At 41.3% G+C, this 12398-nt stretch overlaps 1 pseudogene; it reads left to right on the plus strand.

Moving 5' to 3' along the window:
• Positions 1-462: 462 nt before the first annotated feature.
• LOC129355238 (tomoregulin-1-like) lies at positions 463-12127 on the plus strand (annotated as a pseudogene).
• The last annotated feature ends 271 nt before the right edge of the window (positions 12128-12398 follow it).

A 12398-nucleotide genomic window follows, 5' to 3' on the forward strand; every position in this document is an offset into this window, starting at 1 on the left:
CACAGTCGCTCCTGCTCGGCCTGGATGCTGCAGCTGCGGCCCCTCCGGAGCTCCACTGGATCGGTCGTTCCGCGGCGCCCCGCTCGGTTCTTGTCCCCGCCGGTTTGAGCGCTTTGCAGCGGGGGCTGGGGGATGGAGGCTGTGTCCGGGCTGTGAGGTGTGGGGGTCGGTGTGTGTGTGCAGCCCCCGGGCCTCTGCTTTGTTCCCCTGGCTGCTGTGCAGGATCCTCCCTCCCGGCTGCTCCAGCCTGTTTCTCCTGGAAGCGATTCTGTTTCTCCAGAGGAGTTCCAGCAGGACGCATGGACACAAAGAGGATTTAAGGATTAGATTTTTGGGCTGCTCTCTGTGTCTCTCATTCCGGATCAGTTTAGAAGAGGAAGGAGCCAGAAAACCCAGATTCCTTCCATTTCTCCCATTTTTTCCTCCAACCTCCATTCAGCTGCATCCCCCGACCCCTCGTCCATCATGGCTCCTCTGCGCCGGGTCTCCTGGTTCTGCTGCCTGCTGGTTCTGCTGGGTCTCCCCGCAGCGCGGGGCTCGTTCCCCCGCAGCGGAGGCGGCAGCGCGGACTGCGGCCCCGGGAAGGCCGCGGAGTGTCCAGGTGAGGCCCGACACACACACACACACACCTGAAGCTGCAGGTCAGAGGTCACTGGCTGCAGCCTTATTGTTTCTGCCCTCTGATCACGTGATTGAGGTGCTGTCATCCCCTGTTGTCATGACGACCGAGCAGGATGATAAACCAGCTCAAGGATAACAGGAGGTTCGTGACGTCAGCAGCAGGTTAAAGAGACCTGAGTGGTGATGCAATCAGACCCACAGATGTGTGCGGGGTGTGTGGTGTGTGTGTGTGTGTCTGTGTGTGTGCGGGTGTGTGTGTGTGTGTGGTGTGTGTGTGGTGTGTGTGTGTGTGTGTGTGTGTGTGTGGTGTGTGTGTGTGTGTGTGTGAGTGTGTGTGTGTGTGTGTGTGTGTGTTGTGTGTGTGTGTGTGTGTGTGAGTTCTGGCGGGTCTATTTTGGGTTTAATTACAGGCTGGGAGGTTCTGGGCGTTTCTGACAGATTCATCAAAACCGCGGCTCAGATTTATGGCAGCTGACCTCAAACAGAACCTCAGCTGGATCTGACCGTGAGACCGGAGGGTACAGAGTTACACCGGACCGGGTCAGTCAGCTGCAGCCTCAAACCCTCTGAAACCTGCAGATTTACTGTGAGATCCAGTCATTACAGAATGAATCAGTGATGAACGTCTCAGACGCTCTGAATCCATCAAACATTTCGTTCTGAAGCCCAGAGGAGGTCGGTACCATCTGGACCTCTGGTCGACTCCGAGCTCCATGTTTCACTGCAGATCCTCAAAAACTGCAGAACCTGCGGGACGTTCTGCAAAACGTCTGAGGTTCTGCAGAACGTCTGAGGTTCTGCAAAACGTCTGAGGTTCTGCAGAACGTCTGAGGTTCTGCAGAACCAGCTGCAGGTTGAACATTCCAATTGCTGGGAAATGTTCAATCTCAGAGTATTTGAGTCACATTTAAAGAATAAATGTGAAACATTTATGTCTGATGTTCCAGGCTGTATGAAACTGTGCAGAGTGAAGGATGAATGGATGAATGGATGAATAATGGCCGCCGCTCCATCAGCAGCTCAAAGGAACTGAGATTCTCTCTAAACTCTTCTAGCTGTTATAACGACACAAACACCAAATATACTTCAATATGAATTATGACACAAGTGGAAACAAAACTGCAGTTTTTCTTCTCTCTGCTGTTTCAGCCAATCAGATCCAAGGAAAGTCAATCTGCTCCTGGATTGGCTGCTTCATCAAGGCTAGCAGCTTGTAGCATTGTGTCTCAATATTTCAGCTCCGTAAGCTGCATTTTATTCCAACATTTTAATAAACTCCAGGAAACCAAAGAGCAGCGAAATGAAGAGAGTCCAGTTTTTAAAATATCTTCGAGCCTTTAAAGAATCAATAATCAATCATTCAATCATTTTCTGTTATTAAGTTGTGAAGCATTTTTTCCTGATCCGTTTCTGATGAAAACATTTCCGGTTCTGGTTCTGGTTCCAGTTCCGGTTCCGGTTCTGGTTCTGGTTCTGGTTCTGGTTCCGATTCCGGTTCTGGTTCCAGTTTCGGTTCTGGTTCTGGTTCTGGATCAGTTCCTCAGAGCCCAGATGTACGGTGGCCCAGGAGGATCCATCCGAGATCTAAACCCACTTTATATGACATTTAACTTCTTATAATTTAAAGTCAGATTTAAATTTAATATCTTTTTCAGGTCTGAAAGGAGAAAATATTTAAAATGTAAACATAATTAGTTGTCAGGTTTTATTTCTCGTTTCTATTCAAATATTTAGTTTTATCTGTTGAAGTTCTTGTTCAGTTCATGGATCATTTATTCATGAATCAGATAAATACTGAAACCAGTTTTGTTTTGAATCGTTCAGTTTGGACCTGGATCCGGGTCCAGATTCTCCGGGTCAGATCAGAACTTAAACTGGATCTTAAGCTGGGAGACATCAGAACATGAAGGTTTTACTGGATGAAACAGAAACAGGTTTAAATCTGATCTAAAATCTCTGATTGGTTCAGAAATGATCATAAAATCCTTCATGGGAAAATAAAACTGATGTTTCCTGGTTTATAAAATATGTGTAAAGTCTGAACAACCAGCTGCAGTGAATCTGATCTGATGTTTTATTTTCAGGTTCAGTTGATCCTGAATTTATGCTCCAAATATTTGATCTGATTATTTGAGTTTTGATGAAGCAAAAGATCCTGAAACATTTTGAATTTGATCCTTTTTTCTCAGCAGACAGTTTGACTGAAGTTCTGTTTCTGGAACTTTTCTGGACCTTTCAGTTCAGACTGTTGGTTCTGATTGGACCTGCTGCGGTTCTGGAGGAGTGAACATGGTTTCTCTGTTCTGGTTTGACTCAGACGGATCAGCAGAACCTGAGAAAAACGATTCCAGTATTTGTAGTTAAGTTCAGTTTCAGATGAACTTTGATGGATTTTCTCTGATCTAAATGGAAACAGGAAGGCTGGAACAGATCCTCTATGGGCAAGATGCTCCACTCGGCCTCAGATCTGAACTTTAGTTCAGAATGAAAACAGAAAGATTTTAGTGAAACTTTAAACATCTGAGATTAATAATTCTTGTGAAGAAAACTAATTGATCATTTTTAGGTGAAAAAATTAAAACAATTTCATTAATCATCAAACAATTTACAGCTCAAAAATAACAGCAAGGGTAACTTTTGTGAAGCAGAAATTTATTTAAATAATTATCTGTAAAATGATTGTACAGTTTTTCTAACCCGAACATGTCGGCTGATTATTATATTATTATTATTATATTATTATTATTATTATTATATATTATTATTATTATTAATGTTGAAAAAACGGGCAGAATCAGGATGTGAAGACGTTTGGAGTCATGATTAAAACTATCGATTATTAATCAGATAAAAATGAGCAACTTTTTATACAATATTAGAAATTGATTAAAAGTCCTGAAGAAACACATTAAAACATTTTTTAGGTGAAAAAAATGTTTTATTGGCTGAAATGCAGAAAACAACCTTTCATTATTAAAATCTTCATTTGTAGCAAAGGATGAATCTGCAGCTAAAGTATCAAAATGTTTCTATTGACTGAACATCAGTTCAGAGTAAAACTGATCGATTGATTATTTATTGATCACACTATTAAAACTGAGCCATTGAAGTTAAAACTAATTTTTCCAGAGTTTGCTTTATTGTTGTTCTGCTCAGAGTCTTTATTCTCCAGTTAAAGATTAATTGGCTATAAATTAATTGACTGTTTCAAAATCATGAATAATCTGATCAATGTGATCAGAACCTGTTAAACCAGGAGCTCTGTGGATGAGTCCCAGTTTGGACTGGTCAGGATCCATCAAGGTGACTGGTGGTGAGCCGATCGGTCCAAACCAACACTGGACTCTTGTGCTGCTGGTTCTGGTCCTGTTTGGTTCCTGGCCTGAATAAAAAGCATCAAGCTGCAGCCGGGTTGGATCCAGAACCGTCCTGGATCCTGCAGGGATCCTGATGATCCTCAGACAGACGGGAGGAATCAGTTTCCTCTCCAGGTGGATCCACAAAACGTTTCATCAGATTCAGGAGGTTTGATCAGAGCAGCATCCTGCTGTTAGCTTAGCATAAAGCACATAAACCCAGCTGCTCTGAGGAACCAGCAGCAGGTTAAAGTTAGAACCTAAAACAACAAAACGCTTTGAACAGAACGCAGGATGAACCACCGAGGGCGATGGTGACTCTGGAGGAGCTGCAGGGAGCCGAGGTCCGCTCAGAGGAAACCCAGCTGTGAACTTTTCTATAGTCAGAAACTAGTTCCGGGAAGAAAGAGTGAAATCCAGGATGAACGTGAGACTGGAGCAAGCAGCTTAGAGTGGCCTAGTTAAAGGCTGAATCTACAGCTTTTCTCAGCCCTGTTCTTTATTCCATGACGTTGTTAATATTAATTTAAAAGAGATAAGAGAGACGATCTGGAGGTTTTTCTCTCTGCTGCGTCTCTGCAGACCTGAAACCGTCTGTAAACAAACTGCTGAGGCAGCGGTTACTGTAGCAACAGCGCAGCGTGTAGAAGTTGTGCTTCAGGGACGAGTTTGATGAAGATGAAGATGAAGATGTGAGGAGGATTTATCAGCAACGAAACGGTTTGAGTTCTCGTCTGAAAACACAGCTGCTGTGTGTGTGTGTGTGGTGTGTGTGTGTGTGTGTGTGTGTGTGTGTGTGTGTGTGTGTGTTGGTGTGTGGTGTGTGTGTGTGATGAGCTAGCAGGTGGATGTGGCTAGCTCAGCTCTTTGTGGTATTTACTGATTACAGGAGAAGTTGAGGTCACCGCCTATCTACAGCCTCTAATTGGCCGGCCTGAATGCCAGCAGCCAATCAGCTGCCATCAGGAAATTAAAAGCTTGGATATCAGAGTGTGTGTGTTTTTTGTGTTTTTGTTTCTGTTCTGTGTTTTGTGTTTGTTTTTGTTTTGTTGTGTTTTGTGTTTCTGTGTTTTTGTGTTTCTGTGTTTTTGTGTTTCGTGTTTCTGTGTTCTGTGTTTTGTGTTTTTTGTGTTGTGTTGTGTTTGTGTTTCTGTGTTTCTGTGTTTTTGTTTTTGTGTTTTTGTGTTTCTGTGTTTCTGTGTTTCTGTGTTTTTGTGTTTTTGTGTTTTTGTGTTTCTGTGTTTCTGTGTTTCTGTGTTTTTGTGTTTTTGTGTTTTTGTGTTTCTGTGTTTTTGTGTTTCTGTGTTTTTGTGTTTTTGTGTTTTTGTGTTTTTGTGTTTTTGTGTTTCTGTGTTTTTGTGTTTTTGTGTTTCTGTTTCTGTGTTTCTGTGTTTTTGTGTTTCTGTGTTTCTGTGTTTCTGTGTTTTTGTGTTTTTGTGTTTCTGTTTCTGTGTTTTTGTGTTTTTGTGTTTCTGTGTTTCTGTTGTGTCCGCTGCAGCGCCACCATGAGGTCAGAGGACCAGAACCTGATGATGTTGAAGGAAATGAAGCAACAATAGAAACAAGCTGATTTTGACTTTTACTACATTTTGATGTTTAAAGATGAAAATAATGTTGAAATATTTTGAGAACTTCCATAACCTCCAGCAGAGGGCAGCAGAGCTTCCACAAGTTAATAAAGTTGCTGTTGTTGCATTTCAGGAAATACAATACAAGGGCGACTGTGGCTGTGTGGCAGAGTTGTCGTCTTGCAATCGGAAGGTTGAAGGTTCAATTCCAGCTTCCTGCCACATGTCGATTTCCCTCTGGGCAAGGCACTTAACCCCAAATTGCCGACCAGTCTGCGTATCGGTGTGTGAATGTGTGTGAATGGGTGAATGTGGCTCTAGTGTAAAGCGCTTTGAGTGGTCAAAATGACTGGAAAAGCTCTATAAGTTCAGTCCATTTTTACAATGTTTATTTTCTTTGTTAAAAATGTATTTTTTTATTAATCCTGACCCTGAGTAACGAACGATTCGTGTTTTCCAGATTTGTCGGATAAGAAGAGCGATCTGCGTGTGCGACGCCGGAACGTGTCGCTTCGGCGGAACCTGCCGCGAGAACGGCGCCGACATCAAATGTGTCTGTCAGTTCCACGTAAGGCGGCACAGAGAGCGCCCCCTGCTGGCAGCGAAGGATCAGCCCCACAGCATCCTGGGACGTTTTCATCTGTGATTCAAATGTTCTGAAATCTTCTTGTTTCTGTTTCAGTGCAACAAGAAGTTTGTTCCCGTGTGCGGCTCCAACGGAGACACGTACCAGAACGAGTGTTTCCTCCGCAGAGCCGCCTGCAAGAAGCAGAGAGCCATCAGCATCGTGGCGGAGGGAGCCTGTGACCACGGTAACACTCACCCTCTCACATCCACATCTCAAACCGGAAAGTTTGCCTGAAATTACATTCTTCCTAAATTATTCATAAACCTGATCGTCGACTTCCTGCTGCCAAATCCGTCGTTTTGTCTCCACTGTCAGAGAATCGACTCCGATTCATCATCACACAGATTCTCACTGTCATGAAATAAAAAACATTTTACATTTGGAAAACTTTTATTTTAGCCAAATCGGCTGAAATAAAATCATCTGATGGTTTTCATTCTGATGAGAAAAACTTTTCTGTCTTTGAACTGAAACAGAAAAAAGAAGAAATTTTACAGAAAAATTACAACGAATAAAATTCAAAATGTGGAACATGAATGGATGAATGATGAATGGATGAATGATGAATGGATGAATGATGAATGGATGAATGATGAATGGATGAATTATGGATGGATGAGCGATGGATGGATGAATGGATGAATGATGGATGAATGATGAATGGATGAATGATGAATGGATGAATTATGGATGGATGAATGATGGATGGATGAATGGATGAATGATGGATGAATGATGAACGGATGAATGATGAATGGATGAATGATGAATGGATGAATGATGAATGGATGAATTATGGATGGATGAATGATGAATGGATGAATGATGAACAGATGAATGATGAATGGATGAATGATGAATGGATGAATGATGAATGGATGAATTATGGATGGATGAATGATGAATGGATGAATGATGAATGGATGAATTATGGATGGATGAATGATGAATGGATGAATGATGGATAAATGGATGATGAATGGATGAATGATGAATGGATGAATGGATAATGAATGGATGAATGATGAATGGATGAATGATGAATGGATGAATGATGGATAAATGGATGATGAATGGATGAATGATGGATAAATGGATGATGAATGGATGAATGATGAATGGATGAATGATGGATGGATGAATGGATGAACGATGGATGAATGATGAATGGATGAATGGATGAATGATGGATGGATGAATGATGAATGGATGAATGAGTGATGGATGGATGAATGATGGATGGATGGATGAATGGATGAATGATGAATGGATGAATAACATCAGGTCTTCTCTGTGTTTGCCAGATGGAGGTTCTGGATCTGGAGTTGGAGGTAATTCATGTGTTCATCTCCTGGTTGTTTGTGCTGCAGATGAACTGATGAAGTGTTCTGGTTTCAGATGATGAAGGTTCTGGTCGAGGGAAAAAAGCCTCCAAATGTAAAAACTGCCGGTTTGGAGCCGAATGTGACGAAGACTCTGAGGACTTGCTGTGAGTTTCCTCTGACTCGTTCAGTCGCCTCGGCCGCCATCTTGGACTCGTTCAGTCGCCTCGGCCGCCATCTTGGACTTGTTCAAACACTTTTCTCATTTTCCAGCTGCATGTGTAACATCGTGTGCAACGGACACAACGACAACCCGGTGTGCGGCAGCGACGGCCTGACCTACGACACGCCGTGCCACGTCCGCGAGGCGTCCTGCCTCAAACAGCTCAAGATCGACATCAAACATGTCGGCCGTTGCCAAGGTAACCGTCTCCAAACACTGAGAGAGGAAGAGGAGGGGCACGATGGAACAGGGTTAAAGGTCAGGGGGAGAGGAAGAAACGGTGAAAACATTTTCAGTTCATTTGTATTGAATGACGACATGAAGCTGAAAACTCTGAACTTCCTGCTGATCGAGATTTCACTTCATCATCATCATCATTATCATCATCATAACCATCATCATTATCATTATTATCATCATCATTATCATCATCATCATAACCATCATCATTATCATTATTATCATCATTATCATCATCATTATCATCATCTTCATCATCATCATTATCATCATAATCATTATCATTATTATATCATCATTATCATCATCATTATCATCATCATTATCACCATCATTATCATAATTATCATCATTATTATTATCATTATCATTATTATCATTATCATCATTATTATCATCTTCATCATTATCATATCATTATTATCATTATCATCATTATAATCATCATTATCATCATCATCATCATTATATCATCATTATCATTATCATCATCATCATCATTATCATCATTATCATCATCATCATTATCATCATTATCATCATCATCATCATTATCATCATCATCATTATCATCATTATCATCATCATTATTATCATCATCATTATCATCATCATCATTATCATCATTATCATATCATTATTATCATTATCATCATCATTATTATCATCATCATTATCATCATCATCATCATTATCATCATCATCATTATTATCATCATCATCATCATTATCATCATTATTATCATCATTATCATCATCATCATTATCATCATCATCATCATCATTATCATCATCATCATTATCATCATTATCATCATCATTATTATCATTATCATCATCATTATTATCATCATCATTATATCATCATCATCATTATCATCATCATCATTATCATCATTATTATCATCATCATCATCATCATCATCATCATTATCATCATTATTATCATCATTATCATCATCATCATTATCATCATCATCATCATCATGTCCTGAGGGAAGAAAAGTTTTGGGATTTTACTGAAGTCAGAGGAAGAAAACCTGTAAAATCAGGCAGCAAATAAATGGAAAGTTGAATAAAACAGGAAACAGACAGAAAGTCGGTTTTGTGTCAAAATAAACGTGAAGAAACATCTTCAGTCTGTGAAGATGTTTAAGAATCAACAACAATCATGGGAGACATTTCAAAAATCTGACGAAAACCTGATTTATTTTCTGCTATGATCTATGATGTCAGCAGTTTTTTCTCTGCTAAAAGTCAAAGATGATTTGCTTTTTATTTTCTGTAAAACCAGAATATTTTTGTTTTGCTTTTTAGATAAAACAGGAAAGACGACGCCTCAAAGGGGAAACCAGACATCTACGGTGAGCCGCCGCCGCTGTTTGCTGCGACAGCCAATCAGACATCAGAACTTTCTTCTTCTCTTGACTCATGCAGCGGTGTCCAAGCCTGACGAGGGGAACGGCTTCCTGGACGGCGCTCTGCCCTGCCCTGCAGACGACGCCTCGACCTGCGAACACGGCCAGTGTGAGATGAGACACAACCAGCAAACCTGCAGGTGAGAATCCTGGGTTTACCCGACCAGAACCCCCATCTGGAGGTCCAGAACCCCCATCAGGAGGACCAGAACCCCCATCAGCGGGTCCAGAACCCCCATCTGGAGGTCCAGAACCCCCATCAGGAGGACCAGAACCGGTCTAAAACCCCCAACCCGTCCAGAACCCCCATCAGGGGGTCCAGAACCCCCATCTGGTCCGATTCTCCTTGTTCCAACTAATTTCATACATTCAGCTTTTCCAATGATTATTTTTAGAGGCTGTTTCAGTAACCATGGTAACCAGCTTGTGTGTGTGTGTGTGTGTCTGTGTGTGTGTCTCTGTGGTGTGTGTGTGTGTCTGTGTGTGTGTGTCTCTCTGTGTGTGTGTGTTTCTCTGTGTGTGTGTGTGTGTGTGTGTCTCTCTGTGTGTGTGTGTTTCTCTGTGTGTGTGTGTGTCTCTGTGTGTGTGTGTGTCTGTGTGTGTGTGTGTGTGTCTCTGTGTGTGTGTGTGTGTCTCTGTGTGTGTGTGTGTCTGTGTGTGTGTGTGTGTCTCTGTGTGTGTGTAGGTGTGATGCTGCATACGGCGGCCCCCGCTGCGACCAGCTGCTGGACTTTAACATCCTGTACGTTGTGCCCAGCGGCCAGAAGCTGCACTACGTTCTCATCGCCGCCATCATCGGAGCCGTCCAGATCGCAGTCATCGTTGCCGTGGTGATGTGCTTCCCAGGTACGCACACCTGCTGCACGTTCAATACAGATCAGGTCAACATTTCTGAGAAACTGGACAGTTAAAGTAAGAACATGGATTAGCAAGCGGTGGATGCAGTGCCAGGTTCAGCCAGCAGGGGCCGACACATTTTCCTTTGAACAGAACAACTGATGTAGATAAAAGATATAATTTACAAAAAGGTTTTTGTTTGAAAAAATATTAAAAATGAATATATTGCTCTGGAACATCCAGAAGTAAATTTTTACAACCTTTAAATTCCTTTTGGGTTTTATTCATTTCTGAAGTATCGTTTATTTTGGCTGCACTTTATTAATTTATTATTAATTATTGAATGAATTAATTCAGTTTTTTGCGCATGCTCGCTGTCATGCACTTCCTCTCCGGTCCTGCAGGAGGTGCAACAAGTCGAAGCGTGGCCGCAGACAGAAGCAGCATCTGGGCCACTTCCCGTCGGGAACGTCTTCTCGGATGATGTGATTTTCCCTCCTCATGTTTTTATAGAAATCCAACCAGTCCGGTTTTCGTATCACAGACAGACTACAGTTTTATATCGACTTCCTGGTGCCTCTTTTATTATTTCCCCCTTTTTTAAAGTATTTTATTTCTGATTTCTTAGAGGGGCCTTATTTGTCAGACTTCCCTTTATGTTTTTGTCTGTCCAGCTGCTTTCTGAACACTGTGGACCCAACAGGAAGCAGAACCTTTATTTATCTGATTGTATCGTTGCTGCAGCGCCACCTTCAGGCTGGTGCCCTGCAGGTTTTGGTTTCCACGCTGTGGGACGCAGCATGACTCTGTTCACTGTTTGCTTTAAGAATCTTGTTACATTCTTCCTGTGGGATATAAAACACAACCAGGTTAAATCTGAAATATTCTGCTTGAATATTTGATCGTTGCTTAAACATTCCAACATCTGATTTTATTACTATGATGACATTATTTTTGTTTCCTTTAATAAACCAGAAAATCCCCTTTGGATGATCCAGGTTAGGAATGAACTGACCACAATGACGGATTTTGTTTTTTAAACTCATGAAGGATAAAAAAGCTGAAGGTTATTTTTTATGATGTTGATCTTTGAAATCCAACTGAAAAGTAGAGAATAATAAGTTCATCCTTTGAAGTGCGTCTGTTTCAGTTGAATCTTCCCATTTTGTTTATGCCTGATAATAGTTTTATATCTGATATTATTATAGTTCCTCTGGAAAGCAAAATTATGTTTTTGTTGCAGATTTAACGTTTTTCCTTTTAATTCAAAATAAATCTCAGATTTATTTGTTTTGGCTAAAAGTAAAGCTTTGTTACAGTTTAATTCTGTCAGTCACTTTTATCAGGCCCTACGTGTTGTGAGGCCTTTGGCCTTCAGGGGGCGCCCTGTACCTGATGATTGGGGCCCCATGGCGCCCTCTGCTGTTTGTTTTCTGTTTCGCTGCGTCTCACAGGGTCACAAACTGAAAATGAAACATTTAACTTTGTTTTTATTCTGTGTTTGTTATGAGATGCACCTGAAAACCAAAATGCTGTTTTTTCTACTGCTTAAGATTTAATGAGGTACAAGCTAACGTGTACAGGTTGTTATTTTTATTTTTATTTTATTGGTGCTTCATTTCCGGAAATGGATACGGATGTTTTTGTGCATTTGAACGAGCCGAGGATAATTTAAAATGCTTGTTTTTCATATAATAATTTGTAACAATGGTACGAAGTGTTTTATTGTGGTAGGAAGATCGATAAGCTGGCCACAGGCTCCTTCGTGTTCGCTGACCAGGGGTCAGAGGTCACTGGGATGTGGATCCTGCAGGAACTGGGCCTGGTTTTGCTGTAGATGTTGCGTCCTGCATGAACCAGTGAAGTTGTTAGACTGTGCTGTAGCTGAACTAGAATTAAATTATGATGTTTGAACCTCTGGGTCTTTGTTTTTGTTCTCTGCATATTAAAATAAAAGTTCTGCACAGGGTTCTGCTGCAGCAGTTAAAATGTTGAGTAAATAAATCAGATCAGATCAGAAGTGTTGAGGTAAGAACATTTTAAAGTGCAGTTACTTTGCAGTCAGTCTTCATGTGTCTGTAGTTTTTGGCTGTTGATTTGATTCAGGCTGAACTGACAGGTTTACAGATTCAACATGAAGATTAACTGAACCGGCGATTTCTGCAGCACAAAGGTAATTATTATA

Source organism: Poeciliopsis prolifica, unplaced genomic scaffold (assembly GCF_027474105.1).
Source record: "Poeciliopsis prolifica strain line A6 unplaced genomic scaffold, Auburn_PproV2 SCAFFOLD127, whole genome shotgun sequence".
Lineage (NCBI taxonomy): Eukaryota > Metazoa > Chordata > Actinopteri > Cyprinodontiformes > Poeciliidae > Poeciliopsis > Poeciliopsis prolifica.